Source organism: Lissotriton vulgaris, chromosome 3_1, assembly GCF_964263255.1.
Source record: "Lissotriton vulgaris chromosome 3_1, aLisVul1.2, whole genome shotgun sequence".
Taxonomy (NCBI): Eukaryota; Metazoa; Chordata; class Amphibia; order Caudata; family Salamandridae; genus Lissotriton; species Lissotriton vulgaris.
The window spans coordinates 84804159-84828828 of NC_141689.1; the positions used below are offsets into that span (position 1 = coordinate 84804159).

The 24670-nt window shown below is 47.1% G+C and overlaps 2 protein-coding genes across 3 annotated transcripts in view; one reads left to right on the plus strand and one right to left on the minus strand.

The window, feature by feature from the left end:
• LOC147725999 (uncharacterized) overlaps nt 1-6108 on the minus strand; it is a 200940-nt gene extending 194832 nt beyond the window's left edge. The window contains exon 1 of one of the 2 annotated variants that reach the window (XM_086960114.1): nt 5905-6108. The gene's annotated coding sequence lies outside the window, so the exon portion shown is untranslated. Of the gene's footprint in view, nt 1-5900 lie in introns of both variants that reach the window. The other variant, XM_086960115.1, reaches the window with a different exon arrangement.
• Nucleotides 6109-6338: 230 nt separating this feature from the next.
• Nucleotides 6339-24670, plus strand: part of LOC147726000 (uncharacterized) — a 284455-nt gene continuing 266123 nt past the window's right edge. Inside the window, exon 1 of the mRNA XM_086960117.1 lies at nt 6339-6472. The gene's annotated coding sequence lies outside the window, so the exon portion shown is untranslated. The remainder of the gene's footprint in view (nt 6473-24670) is intronic.

Sequence of the window (24670 nt, forward strand, 5' to 3'; positions counted from 1 at the left end):
CTGTTCCCATGAGGCAACAGGGGTCGGACTGATTTGCATATGGCCATGTCTGAACTGAGGTGGCAGTGGGCTAAAGAACAGTGATGGATTAAACCCAGATCTGTTGACTGGGTGGGAGTGTTTGATTGGTTCAGATGCTCCGTCCATCGCCACCCCCTTTTGTACCTTATTATGAGTTAGGCCGCGCCGCACCGCACTAGTGGTCCAACCACCCTATAACAAGTAGGGCAGTCGGACCGTTGCTAACATCAGAGATCCACAATCCCAGGCACTCATGCATTTGTCTGAGAACCCCTAATATGCTGGAGGTGCCACTGCGGCCCTGCCAAGCATATTAGGGGTTTCCTCACCACCACAGTTTTCATGGCAGTGAGCCCTTTTAAATGACTTCAAAAAGAACAAATCTTACTGTCCTGGCGAATAATGTTTGAGACCATTAGGAGATCGGCGACAAGACACCACCAAACATGCAAAGCTGTGGGAGACAATTGTTTTTCTCAGAAGCGTTCATGACAGAGGTGCCTAAAGGTCCAGATTAACTGTTATGGGTTGGTTGTTTAACAATAAGTATGGGAACTCTTTTTGTAAAAAGAACAGGCATGTAGGTCCTTATAAATCCCACCAACTTCGACTTGTGTTCTATGCAATGTCCTTTCAGATGAGTCGAGGGGGTAACAGAGAGGAGGGTTTCGTTAAGAAGCAGAGCCCTGATTATCTGAAATCCTGGTGGCCTTAGTGTAATAGTCCAGGAGAAAGAAGAAATGAGTGAGATTCTTGGATATCATCACAGAGATCGCCCAGAATGGGTGCTATCTGGAGGCTAATGTTTCTGTTAAAATGGACAGACACTGCTCCTCTGAAAGAAAGGGAGGATGATATTGGGGCTCTTTTTATTGTAAAGCGCCAATAGTGCAGCAGGTATTGTGGCACTGGGGACAGGGTTGTGAGGTGCCACTATAGCCTAAATGTTACTGTTGTATTAGCAACAAAGGTGGTGGTAACCCAATTTCTTTGCTAACCTTAGGGCAGAGGTCATACTTTGTGAACAGGGTGTAAGCAACATAAGAGACAAGATATGGGGCTATTTCCACTTTTTTTGCTTACTCAAAGGGGCAGATAGCCTGCTTTGGGCCTCAGGCCTAGGAGTGATGCTCCAATGGAGTGGGCATAGAAGACAGCCTGCTTGGCAGGGCTGCAGGTGTAGTGGCACCAGGGTCCAGGGGTGTCATTTTAATTGCAAGTAATTGGGCCCTTCCTAAAAAAAAGGGCCAACAGGTGGGAGGGTTTTTTCCTTCAACATTGGTTGGATAGCAAAGCATGGCGGGGGAGGGGTGAAAGGCAGAGGGGAGAGTCCACTACTCAGGGCCGTAGCTATCATTAGTGCAGCAATTGTACTGAGATGCGGTAGTCTGATGGGCTCACAACTCCCTAATTATTTTTTCAAATTTTCTTTAGTATATTAGCTATGGTAAATGAGTTATTTTAGGAGTCTCATGTTCAGTGTGTTTTATAAAATACAGAAAACGTACCCCTGAAATAATCTAAAAAAACCCGGCTCCCTGACCTCAGCCCCGATCTTGCCATAAAGTGGGGTGGCATTCAAAACATTTTGCTCAAGGGTGGTTTCAGAGCAAAAAAGTTTGACCTTTCAGCAATTCACCTACGAAACAAAGACTAAAGTGCAGTTTTGTTTAAGAATTAAAACAGAAGAAACTAATGTGAGATGCAATCCATAACTCCCACAGCAGCCAAGCAAATCCAAACTCACACCAAATGTAATGCTTATGACATCACAATATTTATAACAGTAACTAAAAACACAAAAGAGCAAAATGTAACGACTTAGTTAAACCAGTAAATGACAGGTGTCTCTGTCAAAATGGTAAGGGCAGTGCGATATGTTTTTGTTTTGTTTAGAGTGTCATATATTGCAAACTAAACCCGAGGCATTGGGTATCAGAGCGCTTTACATGAGCACCAGTTTAATTACAGATGAACTCATTCATTTGTGTCAGGCACTGGGAGATTAAGCGATTTGCCCAGAATCACAGGATGTTGCTCGTTGTTGCTGAGTCTCGAATCTAGTTCCGAGGTCGACCACTATCTGTAAGGCTACATCCTCTCCCCGAATCTCATCTGGAAGATGATTTACAAAATTTCTAATTGCATCTGTTTCACTATGGATGACATTATGATCATTGCATTTGGGGTGCGAGGTATGGTTTGCATGGATATTGTGTGAGTAAGTATTTGAGGTCCTAACCATAACTTGCGAATGTCAGTGTTTTTTTGGTTTTCATTTCTAATCAGAACTGCACTTGAACTGACTTTTTTAAGTGAATATACAGATATTCATGGCATGTACGTAGTATGGAATACCAATTTAGCTTATGGAAAAACTAAACATTTCTGTTGAACTGAAAGAGAAAACCATCCATAGGCTAATTGTATTAAGTTCAACAGGAAACTAAATCTGATCTTCCAGACTTCAGTTAACCATATTACGTTCTTTTTAGTCAATCTTTTTACTTTACTGTAAATGACCAATTTGACCATACTGTAAAGTATTTCACTTCAGGAAACATGGTATACAAAAACGAAATTCCTTACGGTTTAATAGGAATATTGCTGCTTCACATGCAACAACATTACTACATCCAGTACTCATGACAAACTGAGCTCTTTCTAGGCTGCCTTACGGCAGCATTGCCAAACACAGTGGTACAATCTAATGTAGAAAACGGGAACCCAAATGTTGAAGAAATCACCTTGAAATAAAAATAAAAAACGTAAGGAGTTTGATCATATTTTTTATGACATTTGTTGAGTGAGTTACATCAAATCTTTCAATGCATTTCTGCCTTTTGCTCAGAAGACCAGTAGCTCAGCTCACTCAATTTTTTGGCCTGCTCACCCTTAATTAAACTCCTAAACTGGACATGCAGCAATAGAGAGGTTACATTTTGCCTAACGTACAAAACCTTGTCAGGTAAGCTGTGTTTTCAAAATGTAAAATGTAAATTAATATTTTTCTTAACACATCCATATATCTCTACAGAAGATGCATCCGAAATTTCGCCTATATTCTTGTAGGATATTCCTGCTTTTATACAAAATAATTGGACTACAGAAACTTCTCTGACCCATTCTTTCATGAACAGACAAGGGAGTTCTAAATAGGTTTTTATGATGTCCATTCCTAAGTCTCACACTTTGGAGTGATCTACATGAAAAGATTGGAGTCCTTACGGCCCATGATACCTGCGTTATACCCAACCTCTCAAGCGCAGAAAATGTGCTACGTATACAATTATTAGGAGCATTTAGATATACATTGTATCAGAATTCTCAAGTTTCCCATGTCCGTGTATGAGTAGCTCAATAAGCCAAGGCCATTTCTTTGCACTGTGTGACATATCGTCTAGATTTCATACTGTGTGAATCAGAATTACAGTGGCCCATGGAAAGTATGATTTGGCCAGGATCAAGCTTGTTGCTAACATATTAGACCAGAGTCATAAGCACACTGCTCTTTACTTCACAATCTATACATTGAACCACCATAGTAAATGTTGGTAAATATACAGCGAGACTGGAATCTCTAACTTAAGGATGTAGAGACATTTAGGACCAAATGTACGATGGTAAAGTTCCTACACGTAACTTGTTAGACACAGGTGGAGATCTACCACTGTGGCAACATTCCTATGGAAAAGTTTAAATAAAATGAATAGCATTTGTTAACAAGTATTTTTATATAAAAATAGTTTAGGTAGTTTAGCCTAGGACTAATAAAATGTTATATAACTTTAATCAAACTAATGTTTAATAAAATAAACAAGTACAATATATTTAAAATATTGGTTCTAATACGAAATTAAAAAGCCCTAATCCCGAACATATTTAGTAAATAATGTATTTAAAATGTGTTTAATGAAGCAATGTTTAATGATACATGTTAAAATTATTCATCTTTAAATAATTAGAAAGTTTAAAAATATTGAATTACGTCATTTTGAATATTATTTAAAGTGTATATTACATTTATATGCAGATGTGCAGAGTAGAGTCTAACATGCCATTTATAAGCTTTGTTGAGTGTGGGGAGGAGCCATGATGCGCGAGGTTAAGCTGCGAGTGCATCACGAGGTCACTCAGTTCTCGCAACGATGGAAATAAATAGCATATTACATTCTGCATATTTCGTTTATGCCTAAATATTTTCAAGCTTGTCTAAGAAAGAAACATTTAACCAAAACCACGATACAAGGAGTATAAAAATTGTGCAGACCAGCCGTTGTGATCAGTAGGGAAACTTATCATGGGATAATTTGTTTTAAATACCAATCTGTGAGGTTGTTGAAAACAGCTCACCATTTTTGCCCTCACCCTCTGGGTGAAAAATAAATCTGAACTCAGCAGCAGTACCACTCTTCAATACCTTTGAGGTAACTTCAGAGACTCGATATAGTTATTTGTCAAATAATTTCAGAATGGATGCACTTTTAATGTTATATCAATCAATCAATCAAAGACATTTATAGAGCGCGCTACATACCCGTAGGGTATATACAACGAACATATAGTTGTTGCCTATTTATCATATGCACCTAACAACCACTGAACGCCAATTGTTCTGGCTCGTTATAGGCATAATGTCCCTTGTATTATAAATCAGGATGCAACGACAAGCGGCAAAAGTACCAGTCGAGCAGCACACAAACCTACACAGATTTACAACGTAGGTGTTTTTAAGCCACTCCCTTAATTACAGTGGCCCCGTCCCTTGGAGAGACCCACTGCTCGTTTTTTTATCCCACTTATAGCCCTGGCTGGAGTATATTTATACCAGTTGTATTACCTTTAGGGGTGCATTAACTTTAGAAGTGTATTTTGTAAACAGCAATGGTGTTGACGCATTTGAGGGTGTGTCTTATGTATCATTTCCACGGTTCCATCTACAACTACGGTGTATATTCAGTCAAATGAGTCTGCATGGAAGTACAGCATTTTGTAGTACATGGGTAGCAGCCAAAGTTCACGTTCTGCAGAATGCGGTCTGTGATCAGTCCCTATGTAGCGCAAGTGGGAGGCTGTGATTACAAATTCTCATGGTTCCACAGTTAACAACTAATCCACATCACCAAAATACGGTGGCAACGATTCTCGTGGCCAGGCCAAAGGGCAGCCCTTACCAAGGAAAACAAAACTTAAAACTATTAACTTCTATTTGGCTATCAAAGTTGTTCATGTTGTAAGCAAGCTCTCAAAATCTGCAGTTGTGTGCAGTAAGGACTTTCCCCGGAAGATGGTAAAGATTTAGAACTCGAAAACATCATGACTTATAACCGCACGGGATAAACAGAAAATTGTGGGCTAAATCCTTTACATGAAATTACTTGGAGAAAGTAAGGGTTAGAAAACACTCCAGAAGCAACTCAAGCCGAGTTTCTCAAGGAAACGCTTTCTGGCGTCTCGGGACCCGCAGTGTCCTACGAAGAGGAACAACCTATTCAGACATTCCCAAGGCAGTAAGTACTTCATGGGCATCTCTGAACAGGCTGCCGCACTGCCCTTGGCTGCCATGTGTAAGTGCGCATTGCGGGGCCGTCCCACACAAACGGCTTCAGAAAGCCGGATATAGCCTGAAGCACAATTCTGTAGATTTCTAGAAAGGTGAGGTGGTCCGAAGATTCCCCCCGGATTTTTTCGCACTAAACATAAACACTTTCTTCACCCTCCCTTCAGGCCTTTTTTTTTTAATTCCCGACGACGGACAACTGTCCAAAAGCATGCGAGCTCTCAGTCAGCTTTGGGGTGAGGGGATATGCTACTAGCAGCTGAACGAACTCCAGGACTCTAATTCGCGCGTGAAACGTAAACATTCGGACAAACGTTACCTACGTGCTCTGGTGGCGCTTGCTCCGGTTCGCGCTCATACAAAAAAATTCAACGGGCGGGAAGACGCTGTACGTGTTTCGACTGTCTAGCCAAACGCCAGCCATAGAGTTCATACAAAGAACTAGAGCGCCAACCTCTTCTACTGAATGGCGGAACGTGGGCGATGATGGTTGAGTCCAAAGTGCCTACTACCCACCCTCCAAAATCACATTAACACGAGCTGAGCAAATTAAATAAATAACCCTTTCATGCCACGCCCTGAAATGAGTCGCCTTTACCTAATTTCGGAAGCTTCTGTCGCTTGCATTTTTGGTTTAGGATTTTGTTTTATTTCAAATGTATTTACAAACAAATTAATGTCCCGATTGAGCTTAATGCCTTTTGACGGGCAGAGATACTTGTTATTGTCATCTATTTGTCTTTTTGTGTGGGCTGGTGTAGTTTCGGCTTTCTTTTTCCCGAGACTTGAGCATGTTATAGGCCTCTTTTGAAGGCCCTTGGTGCTTGTTTTTACGTCGCGTGTGGCCGTAAGAGCGGTGTACAGAGAGCAGACGTGCTGACTATCACGCAGGTAACAAAGCGCCTCAGAGAGCGCGGCATTCTTATTTAGAGTCGTCGCAGAGTATAGACGTGTTCATCATGAGCCACTTGTGTTGTTTTATTTTATTTATTTAAAAACAAGCTATTTCCACATTTTTTTTATTTACTAAAAGGGGATCCTTGCTAATTTCTTTGCTTTACTTTAACATGGGTGTCGTGGGGCTGGGTGTCAACGTGTTGACTGGCACCGGCCATCTGAGGGGAAACGGGCTGCCTCCTTTCAAATATCAGCTGCACTGTATGCTAACACGTGTCGTGCAGAAGCATTTAAAACCCTGTGTGGGGTCCGTGATGCGCCTGTCTACACGAGTCCCATACTACACTGTGTAGGGTGTGCGGTTGGCAGGGTATTGTCTGTTTTGATCCTGTGTGGGGAGTGTTTCTGTGTCATGCGGGAGGACCACGAGGTGCGGTTTTGGGCACAACGAGACCAAAAATGTTTGTTTCTTACTTTCGCCTTGTTCTAGGAGTGCATCAGTCAGCACAGAAATTGTCAGTGTGACCCCAGTTTAGGTCTACTAGTAAACATTGATAGTGTGTATTATTAAACGCAATAATGCAAATCCCAAAACATTAATTTTGCATTTATACATGGCAACATCTTGATATTGAAAAACTTGAGATGAGGGGGAAAAAAATCGGGGGCTAGTGTTTTAGGTCTCGCCTGTCGATGCGCATCGAGCAAGCGAGAGTATTGGGACTTATCCACTCTTTCCCCAACTTGCAAGGAATCGTGGCGATTCCTTGCAGTGCCCGTGACTTTTAAGCTCAATGCGCATGCGCATTGAGCTTAAAAGCGCGAGCACATCAGTTCCCTCAGCCGCACTCCGCCCCCTCCCCTTCCCGCCGTGTCGCATTTCTCCTCCCCCCTCCCCTCTCCTCCGTCCGTCTTGTTTGTTTAATTTAACCCGCTCCGCCCCCTCCCCTTCCCGCCGTGTCGCATTTCTCCTCCCCCCTCCCCTCTCTTCCCTCCGTCTCGTTTGTTTAATTTAACCCGCTCCGCCCCCTCCCCTGCCCGCCGCCTCTCCCTACCCGTCTCTCATCCCCGTTTCCTTTGTTTCCACTCTCGGTACAACTCTACCCCTTTCTGTTTTACTTCCCAGTGCTCGCTCCCTTTCTTCACTTATCCACACCTTCTGGTCAGGTTTTGTGTAAATTCCCTTTCCCCGATCTCTAAATTTCTCTGCTGGCTCCACTGGCAGCGCCTCTCTGGCCCCTTTCCCTTTCCTCCTCTCAGCTGCTCCCTACTCCCCCCCTCCCCCCTTCCTGCTCTTACCGCTGCTCTCTCTGCCCACACCCTTCCGTCTCTCCATCTTCCCACTCCCTCTGCTCCCGCTTCTGACACATGTACATTATATTCTCACAAGAAATAACGCCCCGACACGTTCCCGCAGCGCAGCATATGCCAAAAACAACACCGCCGCTGCTGCCGTGAGCAATTCACGTATTTCCGGCTGTTTACTTCCCCACTCACTGTTCAGCGTATTGTTGTATTCTCTTCAGCTTCTTAACCAAACTACATCAGACTACCTTGAGGGAAAATTGCTTACGAGAGATATTGAATTTTCCCTGCTCCCTCCAGTATTTTATTATTTGGACAGCCTACGCCCACTATTATTTACAGGATACAGCTAGCTATGTTAGCCTCTTCTAAGGGGCAATGTAAATACTGATACTTGTGTTCTGTCATTTTTTCTATGTACAAAATCCATAAAAAATATTTAGACCACAAAAAGTGCGTAAAATTTCAAATCAAAAACCATTTTGTTGCTTACTGGTTATTAGACGATCACCAATGTTTTTTATGCATCCTTTTTCCTGTCTAACTAGAAATCACAAACTAGACCTTGTTCACAAAATAATGTGCATGCTCATAATCATTCTTGAATTACCAGAAGGTCAATACAATATAGTATCCCGTCACAGTCTACCACCAGCAGTGAGAGGTCTAGTTACTGCTTCGGATTGGATCAATGGGGTTACACACGTCTCTGCGCGATTGTAGGAAGGTGGCTACCTGACTATGGTTACCCCAGATTTTTTGCCCTGTGTTTAGCTGGTTTTCGACTTAGTTGGCCTGGTTCCCTGCTAATCAGGGCCCCAGGCTATCTGCTCTCTCTGTAAAATGGATTCCATGTACCCTAGGTGCATAACTAGATTGGCTTGGGTCACCTTATCAGCCCCTGTACAGAGCACTATAGGTGCCCAGGGCATAGGTGCATCCAAGGCCTACCAGGGGCTGCAGCATATCTTTTGCCACCCCTGGCTGGCTATCTAAATTGACACAACTGGCTGATCACTCAGCTGGGGCAAGTGGGTGTAATCACCCCTTGCTTAGATATAGTATACCTATATCTAAACCTATATCTGGACACATATATAGCCTGTAAGCCACTCCTATGGAAGGCCTCATCAATCCTGGAGGCAGAGTGCGTGGTTTTATGTGAGATGGTGCTCTGGCATGAGCTGAGCCTGTCTGCAGCTGTCGGGAACAACTCCCTAAGCTGATCCGGGATAATGCCAAACCATATACTATTAAGTGCATTATAATCCTCGCGGTTATATGTTAACTTTGGTTTGGCTTTATCAAAACATGTCGTGTAAGGTGTCATACGAATTGGAATACTACCCCCTCGCCAGTCCTGGCGACGGGGGTAGCATTCCACCCCTCTAGAGGGGACGACATGTTACTTTTGCTAAAATGCGGTTGATTTTTAAAAGAGCCTCAGATCCACAAAATGGATGCTTCTGCCACAGACACATGTCTGACCTCCTGCTGCTGACCGAAACTCAGCAGAGGAGGCCTGGACAAAGGATTTCCTGTCACAGGGAGGTGTGACACCACCCCAGACAGGAGATAGTGGATTGTAGCAGGGAGGTTTGAATGAAACCAGACAGTGCCTGGGGAGCACAAGGCTTCCCCTTGCATAATCCTGTCAAACCGGTTCTGGGGCAGCCCAGCCCCAGCTCCAGTGAGACCTGGACAAAGGAAAGGGGGTGTAACCACCCCCCTTCCTGGTCCCACCCATAGGGGAGGGACCTAGCAGGAGATCCACCCCTCAGATTGGAATAAGAGGGGGAGCAGTGCCAATGCAACTCAGATCATCCTGAAATCAACTTTAAACTAAGAAGACGACTGGACTTCGACATTCTGATGACAGAAGACTGAAGAGCATCTCCCTTGTGGCCTAGGAGGGGCCACCCTGTGAACACAGGCATCACCCAGCACCTCGACGTCTGCTTTGCCGCCGCCTCCCGCCGGAGTCCGAGTGCAGAGCCTGACAAGACCCAGCTTCCCAGACTTCTCCCAGCCCGATCCACAGTCCCTACAAAGAAGGGACCCGTGGAGGCACCGAGAGACGTGAGAGCGGCCATCTTGAAAGACCCCCGAGACGCTGACTGCGCAGCACCCGAGGCACCCTCGACTCTGTGCTTTGGGGTTTAAAAAGCCCTAGAACCGAGCAGCATTTGCACCAAAGATCAGCCCTCCAGCATCTCCACGATCTGCGTGGGGCCCTTTTGTTTTGTGCCACTCGACTCGCCATCCCGGCCGCTTGTCACGTGGTCAGCGGCCATCTTGGCAACGAAACCTACAATTTACACTGTGGGTCTGGTTGCTCCAGACCTGCCCTCGCTCCTGTAGAAAGGAGTACCCGCTCTGACCTTGCTGGTCCGAGTAATAAGCCTTTTTCACTTTCCCCGTGGCTTGCATTAGCCAAGGCTTGTTTGCATCAATCGAGTTGCCGACACCGCCATCAGCTAGAGCCTTCGAGGGACAGCTCGTGAACGACTCCTGGACGTCCTTGACCTCTTCGTGTCCACGCAGCTGCAGAGAGAAGCAACCCCTGATCACCTGTTTGCACCCGACTTTGCCTGGTTCCAATCTGGTTCCACGGTGGTCACTGGTCAGTGACTTTGAACATTGTCCCCTCTGCTTTCAGGTCTTCACCACTTCAGATCCACCCTTGGATCCACCGGACACTTCTGCTTCACCTCGCCTGCAGCTGCAACAGCTTCAAGCACCAAGAGCCTGCGTGTCAAAACTCGACGCCACTTCGACCCTGTGCACCCACGGCCTGTGGGTGAGGTAACATTGCAACGCCGGTGTTCCCACACTGGTACACACCTCTAGGGTCTGTGTCTAAAGTTTTGTGTCTCTAGGTTCAGCAGAAGTATCTTTTAATTCACTTTAACTAACTTTTACGCACCATTGACATTGCATTGGTGCGCGCCGCACTTTCCGTGCTGCACCCGTCTCCTGTGGGCTACTCCCGACTTCATCATTGCTAGTCCTGACTGCTCCCAGCGAATCTCTAGGCCCTAGGCCTAACCATTGTTCGAGAAGTGTTACTTATACCACTTTTTTAGTATATGGTCTGAGTGGCCACCCGCCCTCATCCATAATTGTGCAACTTTATATGTGTAACAGTGCTTTTGATTTAACGCTTGTGCCCCTTTCCTCATAAAGAGTACTGGGGAGTAATTTAGAAATAAATACATATATTTTTATAATATATACTTGTGTGGTGTCCTTTCATTTGATTACAGGATTGTATGTGGTAAAACAGCTCGCTTAACACGACCTCTTAAGTTAAGCCTTTAAGGCTGCTTAGTCCATGCTACCACTAGGATAGCTTGTCTACAAGGTTGACTTACAACCTGACATCTTTGGGGTTTGTTTGGACTGATACCCAGTGGTTCCAGAATTGGAAACACTACATATCAGGCCAACTTCTCACATTGGTGTGCAGCGGTGCGGATTTGAGCTTGCTGTTTGTTTTACCATTGCAATCTTTATCAAATTGAAAGATCACATCAAGTACCTCTAGGTACATATAAATCAAAAGCTTAGCATATTAAGTTCTACTGAACTTAGTAGTTGTAGATTAAAGGGATTAGCACACCCTGACTACAACTCACTAGCAAGGTACAGTAGGAAACCACTTAGTGTAGGTAAGTGCACCACTTACACCTCACTAGCAGTCATGTCTGATACAGGTAGAGCTTCAGGCTCTGCTCCTGTAATAGTTGATCCTATAGGGACAACATCCAGATATGACAACCTTAGCCACAAAGACCTGAGTGCCTTGTGCACAGCCAGGGGGCTAAAAAAGGGCAGAGGCCCTACCATTCCTTCCCTAATAGCTATCCTGGAAAAGGATGACTTAGATAAGGTGAGTCAGGCTCCCTTAGAATCAGGTGAAGGGATACACTCCCCTGAGAATGAGAATCTTCCAGAAGAAGAAGAGGAAGAGGAAGAGGAAGGCTCTGATTTAGAAGAGCCTGAAGATCAGGATCAGGAGGGAAACCAGGTACAGGTTGCCAGGCTTAACCAGGCCAACTTGGACCTACATGGGAATGGAGAGGGCCAGCACCACTCCAGATCTCATAACCACATTCTCCCAGGTAACAGGAGGGTGAGATCTCTGTCAAGGGATTCTCATCTTTCTAGTGCCTCAAGAGAATCTCAAAGAGGAATGACTTCCTCCCAGAGAAAAGAGCATAGGGCCAGGATGAGGGCTGTCCAACTCCAAATAGAAAGGGAAGAGGTAGCCTTGGCTCAAGCTAAACTTGCTTTAGCAAGAGAAAGAAAATTGTGTGGCTTAGATGCCACTGGTGGCAGCAAAGTTCCTAAAGAGAAACCCAGGTCCTATGATAGTAGAAACCTGACAAAGATTGTGCCCCCCTATCAGGAAGGGGATGACATCCACAAATGGATGACTGCTCTGGAGAGAGCCTGCATGGTACAGTAGGTTCCTGAGGAACAGTGGGCAGCAATCTTATGGTACTCCTTTTCAGAGAAAGGGAGGGATAGGCTCCTCACTGTCAGACATGAGGATGCCAGCAATTACAAAGTCCTGAAGAGTGTTCTGATAGATGGGTTTGGCTTAACCACTGAACAGTACAGGTTAAAGTTCAGAGACACCCAGAAGACACAGACTCAGGACTGGACTGATTTTGTTGATTGTGCAACTAAGGCTCTGGAGGGTTGGCTAAATGGCAGCAAAGTACATGACTTCACAGGATTGTATAATTTGATTATGAGGGAGCAGATCCTAAGTAATTGTCAGAACCAGCTCTTACGCCAGCACCTGGTGGACTCAGATTTGACCTCTCCCCAAGAATTGGGAAAGAGGGCAGATAAATGGGTCAGAACCAGGATTAGGCCTAAGAATCAGGACAGTAACCAGAAGAAGGAGTCTACCAAGCCTCAAGATAAGGGTGGGGATAAAAGTAAAGAAAAGACTTCCCCAGGGCCCCAAAACTCCAAGAATGGGGGTGGGTCCCAAGACACTTCATCAACTGACAAAAAGCCTTATTGTCATGCCTGTAAACAGGTTGGGCATTACAAAACAGACAGCTGTTGTCCCAAGAATGGCAATAAAGAAAACATACCTCCAAAGCCAGCTCCAACACCTCCTGTTACTGTCAGCAGTAATCCCCCAGGAAGTGGGAGCACACCCAGGAATCTGGGTGGGTTTACTTTTGGAGCCCAAGGGGACCCTGGCCTATCCAGGTCCCCATCCCCAAATGATCTTGTCTATGAGACTGGCATGGGGTTTGCCAACTTCTCTGTTTGCCCAAATACCTTGAGCAAATATAGACAAGAACCTATCATCAATGGTTTGAAAGTTGAAGCTTTTAGAGACACAGGGGCTAGCATCACCATGGTGGCTGACTGTATAGTCCCCTCTAAGCAACTTTTACCAGGTGCCACATACCAGGTAACAAACATTGATGGTATCCAAACAAATCATCCCATGGCAGTAGTAAGTCTCAGCTGGGGAGGTGTCATTGGCCCAAAGAGAGTGGCAGTGTCACCAAACTTGCCTGTAGACTGTCTACTGGGTAATGATTTGGAAATCTCAGCCTGGGCTGAGGTTGAACAGAAAATCCATTCTAGAATGGTAAATTCCAATGGAAAGGTTAGTGGGGCTGTACTGGCTATAGCCCCAATTCAAGATGTCCTTCCTGAAAAGGTTGGTAGGGCTGAGCAACTCTCTGCCCCATCTTTACCAGAAGCTCTTCCCAACCAGAATAGCAAAGCTGTTATGATAACAGCAGAAACCCAAACTGAGTCTCCTCCTGAAAAGGTTGGTGGGGCTGTGATGGCCACAGCCCAAACTCAAACAGATACGGTTGTTGTGAAGCCTGAAATGATGGATCACTCCACCCAAACTGAGAGCATGGAGGAGGAAGATAAATCTTCCCCTCACCAGACATTAGGACAGGATCAGCCTCCTCAGGGAACTGATCTTACCCCTGATGAAGGAACTGCCCCAGAGGTTGTTAGGCCTGGCCTGACAGAGCCTCTGATGGCAGTGGACCCTTCTCAGGTGGGATCCAGTCTGGAGCAGGTAACCTGCCCCTCTCTACCTTGCCTTAGTCAGCCCAGGGCTGCAGAGGACAAGAAGGACAGTGAGACCCAGAGGGCCCCCTGTCAAATAAAGCACCCCCATCAACAGATTAGGGGCACCAAAACTAGTAGGCCTAGTAAGGTGAAAACTTTAAAAACTCCTGAGGGAGCCCCCTTAAAAACAGTTAGGGACCTCCCACGGATGGATTCTGTTGGGCACAGCCAAACCTGGGACCCAAAGGGCCCAAACCTGAACTGTCCCTCCAGCAAGCCAAACAGAGGGACCCAGCCTCCAGCTTTAGGTAGCCAGAGGTTGACCCTGAGAGCTCAGTGCAACTCAGTTGAAGAAAGAAAGGCACATATGGTGGGAGATAATTGGAGGAAGTTGAGCCCAAAAATAGTGGAGCCTCACTTCAATACTCCATATCCAAACCAGCCTTTAACTTTGCATAAACACACCCAAGGTAGTGATTCCCTATGGTGGAGACCCTCTAATACCCCTAGGGTGAGGGACTGCTTAGTGGACCATGAGACAGGGGGTACCCATGCTAGTGCAGGTACTTCCTTATATGGCCACTCAGGCAATATAGGCTTACCTGGCCAAGGATAGCCTTATCTCCTTTCGTTTGGGGGGGGGTTATGTAGGAAGGTGGCTACCTGACTATGGTTACCCCAGATTTTTTGCCCTGTGTTTAGCTGGTTTTCGACTTAGTTGGCCTGGTTCCCTGCTAATCAGGGCCCCAGGCTATCTGCTCTCTCTGTAAAATGGATTCCATGTACCCTAGGTGCATAACTAGATTGGCTTGGGTCACCTTATCAGCCCCTGTACAGAGCACTATAGGTGCCCAGGGCATAGGTGCATCCAAGGCCTACCAGGGGCTGCAGCATATCTTTTGCCACCCCTGGCTGGCTATCTAAATTGACACAACTGGCTGATCACTCAGCTGGGGCAAGTGGGTGTAATCACCCCTTGCTTAGATATAGTATACCTATATCTAAACCTATATCTGGACACATATATAGCCTGTAAGCCACTCCTATGGAAGGCCTCATCAATCCTGGAGGCAGAGTGCGTGGTTTTATGTGAGATGGTGCTCTGGCATGAGCTGAGCCTGTCTGCAGCTGTCGGGAACAACTCCCTAAGCTGATCCGGGATAATGCCAAACCATATACTATTAAGTGCATTATAATCCTCGCGGTTATATGTTAACTTTGGTTTGGCTTTATCAAAACATGTCGTGTAAGGTGTCATACGAATTGGAATACTACCCCCTCGCCAGTCCTGGCGACGGGGGTAGCATTCCACCCCTCTAGAGGGGACGACATGTTACTTTTGCTAAAATGCGGTTGATTTTTAAAAGAGCCTCAGATCCACAAAATGGATGCTTCTGCCACAGACACATGTCTGACCTCCTGCTGCTGACCGAAACTCAGCAGAGGAGGCCTGGACAAAGGATTTCCTGTCACAGGGAGGTGTGACACCACCCCAGACAGGAGATAGTGGATTGTAGCAGGGAGGTTTGAATGAAACCAGACAGTGCCTGGGGAGCACAAGGCTTCCCCTTGCATAATCCTGTCAAACCGGTTCTGGGGCAGCCCAGCCCCAGCTCCAGTGAGACCTGGACAAAGGAAAGGGGGTGTAACCACCCCCCTTCCTGGTCCCACCCATAGGGGAGGGACCTAGCAGGAGATCCACCCCTCAGATTGGAATAAGAGGGGGAGCAGTGCCAATGCAACTCAGATCATCCTGAAATCAACTTTAAACTAAGAAGACGACTGGACTTCGACATTCTGATGACAGAAGACTGAAGAGCATCTCCCTTGTGGCCTAGGAGGGGCCACCCTGTGAACACAGGCATCACCCAGCACCTCGACGTCTGCTTTGCCGCCGCCTCCCGCCGGAGTCCGAGTGCAGAGCCTGACAAGACCCAGCTTCCCAGACTTCTCCCAGCCCGATCCACAGTCCCTACAAAGAAGGGACCCGTGGAGGCACCGAGAGACGTGAGAGCGGCCATCTTGAAAGACCCCCGAGACGCTGACTGCGCAGCACCCGAGGCACCCTCAACTCTGTGCTTTGGGGTTTAAAAAGCCCTAGAACCGAGCAGCATTTGCACCAAAGATCAGCCCTCCAGCATCTCCACGATCTGCGTGGGGCCCTTTTGTTTTGTGCCACTCGACTCGCCATCCCGGCCGCTTGTCACGTGGTCAGCGGCCATCTTGGCAACGAAACCTACAATTTACACTGTGGGTCTGGTTGCTCCAGACCTGCCCTCGCTCCTGTAGAAAGGAGTACCCGCTCTGACCTTGCTGGTCCGAGTAATAAGCCTTTTTCACTTTCCCCGTGGCTTGCATTAGCCAAGGCTTGTTTGCATCAATCGAGTTGCCGACACCGCCATCAGCTAGAGCCTTCGAGGGACAGCTCGTGAACGACTCCTGGACGTCCTTGACCTCTTCGTGTCCACGCAGCTGCAGAGAGAAGCAACCCCTGATCACCTGTTTGCACCCGACTTTGCCTGGTTCCAATCTGGTTCCACGGTGGTCACTGGTCAGTGACTTTGAACATTGTCCCCTCTGCTTTCAGGTCTTCACCACTTCAGATCCACCCTTGGATCCACCGGACACTTCTGCTTCACCTCGCCTGCAGCTGCAACAGCTTCAAGCACCAAGAGCCTGCGTGTCAAAACTCGACGCCACTTCGACCCTGTGCACCCACGGCCTGTGGGTGAGGTAACATTGCAACGCCGGTGTTCCCACACTGGTACACACCTCTAGGGTCTGTGTCTAAAGTTTTGTGTCTCTAGGTTCAGCAGAAGTATCTTTTAATTCACTTTAACTAACTTTTACGCACCATTGACATTGCATTGGTGCGCGCCGCACTTTCCGTGCTGCACCCGTCTCCTGTGGGCTACTCCCGACTTCATCATTGCTAGTCCTGACTGCTCCCAGCGAATCTCTAGGCCCTAGGCCTAACCATTGTTCGAGAAGTGTTACTTATACCACTTTTTTAGTATATGGTCTGAGTGGCCACCCGCCCTCATCCATAATTGTGCAACTTTATATGTGTAACAGTGCTTTTGATTTAACGCTTGTGCCCCTTTCCTCATAAAGAGTACTGGGGAGTAATTTAGAAATAAATACATATATTTTTATAATATATACTTGTGTGGTGTCCTTTCATTTGATTACAGGATTGTATGTGGTAAAACAGCTCGCTTAACACGACCTCTTAAGTTAAGCCTTTAAGGCTGCTTAGTCCATGCTACCACTAGGATAGCTTGTCTACAAGGTTGACTTACAACCTGACATCTTTGGGGTTTGTTTGGACTGATACCCAGTGGTTCCAGAATTGGAAACACTACATATCAGGCCAACTTCTCACAGCAATGATGTCATTTTGTTACTCTCTTTTGATGTGGACTCTAGGAACAGTCCTATTTCAGGCTTAAACATCTGATGTCAATTCACTGAAGGTGTATGAAACACGGTGTCCAGGTAGGTAGCATCAGACCCCTTGATGAAATATGGCGGGAACAACTCTTATTTACCTTTACATTTATTGACTAGTGCTACAGTATGTTTTCTTGAGCATAGTGTTAAAGCATTTTGCAAGTAGCAACTATTATTTTTTGCAGTTACTGATATTTGCGCGTCCACAACACTGTACGCAGAACAAGAACATCTGGGGGCGCCGCCATGCTTTCAATAATCTCCAAATTCTCCACGGACCACCCTCCGGCGTCCGCCCCCTCCCCTTCCCGCCATGTCGCATTTCTCCTCCCCCCTCCCCTCTCCTCCGTCCGTCTTGTTTGTTTAATTTAACCCGCTCCGCCCCCTCCCCTTCCCGCCGTGTCGCATTTCTCCTCCCCCCTCCCCTCTCTTCCCTCTACAGTTCTGCTTTTGCTCTGCCGGTGTTTGAGCACACGCATTCTGGGATGAATGTATTACATACATGGGGGGCTTATGTGCAAGCCTCTTGCGCCGCCGGTTCGTCACCTTTCACCACATTACAAGAGACCCACCGGCAGCGCAAGGGGCTTCTAAATAAGCCCCATAATACCTTGGCCTCGTGCGCTTGTAAACTCACTTCGCACCATTTAAGCTGCATGGGACGTCCGAGCGTTAGTGGCCTGGGGAGTTTGGTGGCAAACATACATCACCCTCAACCCCTCACCCTCACTCACTCACCCTCACTCACTCACCCTCAACCCCTCACCCTCAACCCCTCACCCTCACTCACCCTCAACCCCTCACCCTCAACCCCTCCCCCTCAACCCCTCACCCTCACTCACCCTCACTCACTCACCCTCAACTCCTCACCCTCACCCTCAACCCCTCACCCCCTCACCCTCACTCGCCCTCACCCTCACTCACCCTTAACCCCTCACCCTCAACCCCTCACCCTCAACCCCTCACCCTCACTCGCCCTCACCCTCACTCACCCTCAACCCCTCACCCTCAACCCCTCACCCACCCTCAACCCCTCCCCCTCAACCCCTCACCCTCACTCACCCTCAACCCCTCACCCTCACTCACTCACCCTCAACCCCTCACCCTCAACCCCTCACCCTCACTCACTCACCCTCAACCCCCCACCCTCAACCCCTCACTCACCCTCACCCTCACTCACCCTCACTCACCCTCACTCATCCTCACTCACCCTCACTCATCCTCACTCACCCTCACTCACCCTCACTCACCCTCACTCACCCTCACTCACCCTCACTCACCCTCACTCACCCTCACTCACCCTCACTCACCCTCACTCACCCTCACTCACCCTCACTCATCCTCACTCATCCTCACTCACCCTCAACCCCTCACCCTCACCCTCACCCACCCTCAACCCCTCACCCTAACTCACACTCACCCTCACCCTCACTCACCCTCACTCACCCTCACTCTCACTCACCCTCAACCCCTCACTCACCCTCAACCCCTCACTCACCCTCACTCACCCTCACTCACCCTCACCCACCCTCACCCTCACTCACCCTCAACCCCTCACCCTCACACAGTGCAATAGGTCTCGGAGCATTTGAGTTAGAGCTTTTAGAATTGTTTATGGCTTTTTTTATTTGTAATTCTTTAGCATTGGCTACAGGAAACAAAAATGCTAAAGATTTACAAAAAAAACCCATAAACCATTCTAAAAGCACTAACTCTAATGCTGCGAGACCTATTGCATTTCCAATGCTTGTTTGACTTATGTTGAAGTGCAGGGGAGAGGCAGCTGAAATAAACCCATGTGGGGCAAAAAAAAAATCGTGAGCCTCACACCTGAATCGGTATGCAGCATGCAACTGCACTTGTGGAATCGTAGTCCAAACAAGCACCAAACCTAAATTCTCGTAAAAGTGTAAATATCACTTGTCGTCCCGACATGCAGTAATGAGCGCGCTCTGCCGAGCTAATCGGTTTGCTCAGGCCACGTCGAGAAGGCCGCAATGATGACGGCACATGCAGTGTGATGTTCCCTAGTGCTCGCATGACTCAGCTCTGACGCCAGCCGCGCATGCACAGCTATTTACTTAAACGCGCCTGTGTAACACTGGCCAAACCACAATATGTTGACGTTGCCGGGGGTAATCGCAATACACAAAGGACTGTCAATGGTCTGTACAACTAATGGGGGCAAAGAAAAGAAAAATGTGACGGACTCTGTGTCTACCTGTAAGGTGTGTACAACAAAAAGGAAATGAATCCCATCAGCCCACCCATATGACAGAGCTTCATCATCTGGGATAGAACCAAAGATGGTCCGGTTAAGGAGCCACACACCTGTTGGAATTATGTGCTTCTCCAAACCCAAGGAACCACCAGTGATGGATCGTACTAAAAATCAAAACAGTTTAAGATGGTGTGGGATATTAAATTGCAGTGAGAAAAGAATCAAAAAGTGAGATGTAAAATTGGCTACCATGATTTAAGGAAATGTTTATTAGGGAAAATCATGGTGTCAAGATTATAATGAGTGAGAGACAGTTTGAAATAATAACTGTCTGTTAAGGATGGTATTTGGTCAACATGTTTCAGCCATTGTAGGAAAGTTTAAGCCTACCCGGCTTTCGTCAGGACCTCTTGAACACTACTGCAATAAAGCTTGACCTAAGCTTAGTGAAAAAAGCAAAAATTAACACAAATTAATGATACAAAACATCCTACTGTACAGCCGAGGGGGAGGTGACCTTCCCCTCGGCTCAGGATCAGTCCAGGGGTACCGACGGACAGAGCGGGGCCTCCAACCCTGAGCAGTGGCCAGGAAGAGGTGAGGCTTTCTCCCAAGCATTTTTGGGAAAGAATCCTAAATACTTTATGAAACAGACATCTCCCGTCTGGAAAATCCATTGTACGGTAGGATGTTTTGATGATTTTCCCTAATAAACTTTTCCTTAAATCATGGTAAACAATTTTACATCTCACTTTTTGATTCTTTTCTCACTGCAATTTAATATCCCACACCATCTTAAACTGTTTTGATTTTTGGTACGATCCATCACTAGTGGTTCCTTGGGTTTGGAGAAGCACATAATTCCAACAGGTGTGTGGCTTCTTAACCGGACCATCTTTGGTTCTATCCCAGATGATGAAGCTCTGCCATATGGGTGGGCTGATGGGATTCGTTTCCTTTTTGTTGTACACACCTTACAGGTAGACACAGAGTCCGTCACATTTTTCTTTTCTTTGCCCCCATTAGTTGTACAGACCATTGACAGTCCTTTTTGTATTGTTATACTGTGAATAAGGGGTTTGTCTGTCCTTTGGTCTTTAACCCCTTCGATGCTCATGACGAGCTCAGCTCGTCATGAGGCACAGTGGAGCTGTGCTGATGACGAGCTGAGCTCGTCATGAACAATGGGTAAACATCAAAGGTCAGCATAGGAGAAAAATATCCCTAGCAGCCAAGGTGTTAAATAATTTTCCCCTTAGACCCTCCACCAACCTTGTTTTTGACGAATCACAATACACCCCTGGCACTGGTCCTCGCAATGAGCCCAACTGACAACAACATATCACGATGAGCGACACAAAATTCCTCCCAAAATTGAATTAAAGAACAATAATGAAAACCTTACTTTAAAACCAGCAATGCAACAGCCACACCACCAAAATGTCTATCATCACCGTACAGCAAGCAGAGCTCCAGTCCCCTCAGGTGAGTTTCTAGCTATGAAAGTCTTGCAGTCTGCTGGACAAACTTGCATTTGTCTCTGTGTAACATGAGTCCAGAGTCTTGTATTCTTTGGAGCACTTGTCTCAGCCGGTTGTTGTACTCTGGTATGGACTTTGCATGCACCAGAATATCATTACTGACGTTAACTACTCCGGGGAGTTCAGCGAGAAGCTATTTGATGGTATTCTGGAATGCTTCCGCTGTGCTCGATATCCCAAAACTCAACCTCTTGTAGCGTCGTAATCCGACATTATTATTATTATTATTAAAACTTATATAGCGCGCAGCTACCCTGGGGCATCCCGGCGCTATGAACAGTACATCAACCGTGGGACCATGGAAAAAAGATAGCGACTCACAGGGGAAACAGATGTGTTTTCAAGCCTCTGCGAAAACGCAGGGTGCAGGTCTCAGCGCGGAGTTTTAATGGGAGGGAGTTCCAGAGCATTGCTGTATGCACCGAGAATCGCCTCCCTCCCGTGCGTGATCTTTTTACTCTCGGGACCTGGAGCAGACACCTCTGGTCAGACCTCAGTGCTCTATTCGCTTTATAAGGTACTACCAAGCTCCCCAAAAGAGGAGGCTCGCCGCCCTGGAATGTTTTATGGGCGATGGACAGTGCCTTGAACTGTACTCTCTCCCGCACCGGTAACCAGTGCAGTGCCTTGAGAGCGGGTCTGGCGGATTCTGTTCGGGGGATACCCATAAGGAGTCTAGCTGCCGCGTTTTGCACCTGCTGAAGCTTGTTAAAAGTCGATTCAGGGGCGCCCAGAAACAGACTGTTGCTGTAATCAAGGCGAGATGTTATCAAACCCTGAATCAACAACTTCCTTGATGGAAAAGGAAGAAGCGGAAGAATTTTCCGCGCAGCCCGCAGCAGGGCAAAACAGACTCCCGCAGTTCTTTTGGCGTGAGTTCTAAGGGAAAGATCTTGCTCCAGCCAGACTCCCAAGCTCTTGATCTCCTCTTTCATGGTTGGAAAGTCACCCATACAGCTTGGCCAACATGAAGGTGACAGTGGTGGCGCTTTGTTTCCAAGCAGCATGATCTCTGTTTTAGAGCCGTTCAGCTTCAGGGCTGAACTGCTCATCCAGGTGTGGACGTCCGCCAGACATGAGTGCAACAAGTCAGGGTTCTCCACCAGTTGAGGAAGGGCGACCACCAGCTGAGTATCATCAGCATAGCTGATGATTTTGATGTTATAAGGGGTCACCACATCCTCCAGGGGGGCCATATAGACATTAAATAATGTCGGGCTCAGGGACGAGCCCTGCGGCACCCCCCACTGGAGAGAAATAGATGGAGACTTGTTGCTTCCTTCCCAGACCTGATAGGAGCGGTGTTCCAGAAATGAGCAGAGCCATTTCAGGGCGACACCTGCCACACCCACCTTTGACAGCCGTTGGGTCAACACCTGATGGTCAACGGTGTCGAATGCCGCACTCAGATCCAGGAGGATCACTGCCACTGATCCTCCCGAATCTAAGATGCGCCTCGATTCCTCAACGACCGCCAGGAGGGCCGTGTCGGTGCCATGGCCGGGACGGAAGCCGGTCTGCGAGTCTCGGAGCAGACCATTTGACTCAAGAAAGTTGGACAGTCGATGGTTAGCAAGTTTCTCAGCAATTTTGCTGAGACCTGGCAACAGAGAAATGGGCCTAAAATTGGCCAGCTCAGCCGCGTCAAGGTTAGATTTTTTTAGAAGAGCCTTGACCACGGCTTTTTTCCAGGTGGGTGGCACCAGACCACGAGAGAAGGAGGCGTTGATCAAGTTCGTAATGGGCCCAACCACAGCGATTGCCGCTTGTTTTAGGATTTTAAAAGGGACATGCCTGGAAAATGTTGTGATGTACCGGGACTGTTCGTCTAGGACAAGTTGATGATATCCTGCCCGAAGGTCAAGTTTTGAGAACCAGCTGGCACAACTTACTTCCCCGATTAGGATTAGTGTCTTTCTTTCTTGATCGCAGTATTTGGGATCAGCACATCCACAGAGATTCTTACTTTCTCCACGTTCTTGGGCTTTCTTGCAGCCACAATGGGTGATACCCAGGGTGTCCGACCCTTCACCTTCTCAATGATTCCAGCCTCTTCCAGTTTGCACAGTTCTTTTTCTAACAGAGGTCTCAACTGAAACTCAACTTGTTTGTGTCGAAGAGCTACTGGTTGCACCAATGGATCAATGTGTAGATGTATCTGCTTGTCGCGCAAGCACCCAATGCCACTGAACAATTTTGGGAACTATGCTAGTAATTGGCTCACTCCTTCCTGATGTATTCTGAAAGCAAAATTGACTATGCCCAGGGCCTGTACTGTTCAATGTCTTTCCTCCATTACATACACTAGTGCTTCCATTTCCTGTTTGTCATATGCAATGATGATCTTGAATTTCCCCTCTGATGGCCAGTGGTAGTTTTGACTGACCATATGCAAAAACCTTTATCTTGACAGGTACATAACCCTGGAAGGTGGTGTCATCTCTTGGTAGGCCTCATGAGACATGATGTTTATGGTAGCGCCGGTGTTTATTATTGCAGTCGAGGGTATCCCCCCCACCAGGATTTGGCACTGTGGCATTCGACCTGCGTATGAGACGCGGATCCTCCTGTGAACACTGAGTGTACCGTTTGTTCTTCTCGATCATCAAAATCATCCATATCGCTGTTTTGTTCCTGATACTCCATGATCATGTTCACTTGGGACCTGACGGTTCGTCCTCTGCTGTATCGACAGACTTTCATTAAGTGGTTCATCTTCCAGCATGCCGTACACTACTTTCCCCTTGCTGGGCACACTGACGTCCGATGGGAGGGTCCCCCGCAGTATCCACATGATCGTGTCTGTGGGCCTTGTGCGCTGATAGGCGATGCCGTGGTAGTTGGGCTAACCACATTGACAGGATCAGTCTTGATGGGTGTTTGAAGAGTAGCTTCCATGTGTGCGCTGCTCGTGCTTTTGAGAGTTCCTTAGTTCTTCCCAGGGTAAGTATATCTGCGAGCGACTTTCCCGACTCTTCTAGGATTCGCTTCCTCAGTTTTGCCGAGGCACACCCCTGAATAATCTGGCCCGGATCTCCTATGTCTCATCTTGAACTCCTTTAAACGCGCATGAAAGACATCCAGTGACTCTTCGGGCTGTTGCCTCGCTTGTCTTAACACGAAACGTTTGTAATCTTGATTTGTCATGGGCTCGAAGTGAGCATTAAGGGCTGCCATTAGTGTGAGGTGAGTCTTTAGTGCTGCCTCTGCCACTGTCTTGACTATCTTATGTACATTTTTCCCTCAAAGATGCAGCATCATGGTACGCTTCAGTGGATTTTCTACTTTCGTGGCCTCAAAGAATAGGAGCACTCTCTCCACCCATTCCTTCCACCTCGGGGCCTGAGCAGACGGGGCCCCTTCTGCCACGAATGGCTCTATTGCAGGAATGTGGGCCATGGTGTACACACCATCTTCTGCCTTAGAAGCCACTTGCTGTGGCTCTGCTGCAATGCTACAGGATGTGTGAACTGGTGCTGTTCATCTATTACTCACAGTTGTCTGTGCACGCCGATGACCCCAGCTTCTGTCTGTACGCGCTGGATCATCAATCAGTGCCCGGAATTTGCGCTCAGTTTTTTTTTTTTTTTAATTTTTGAAAAC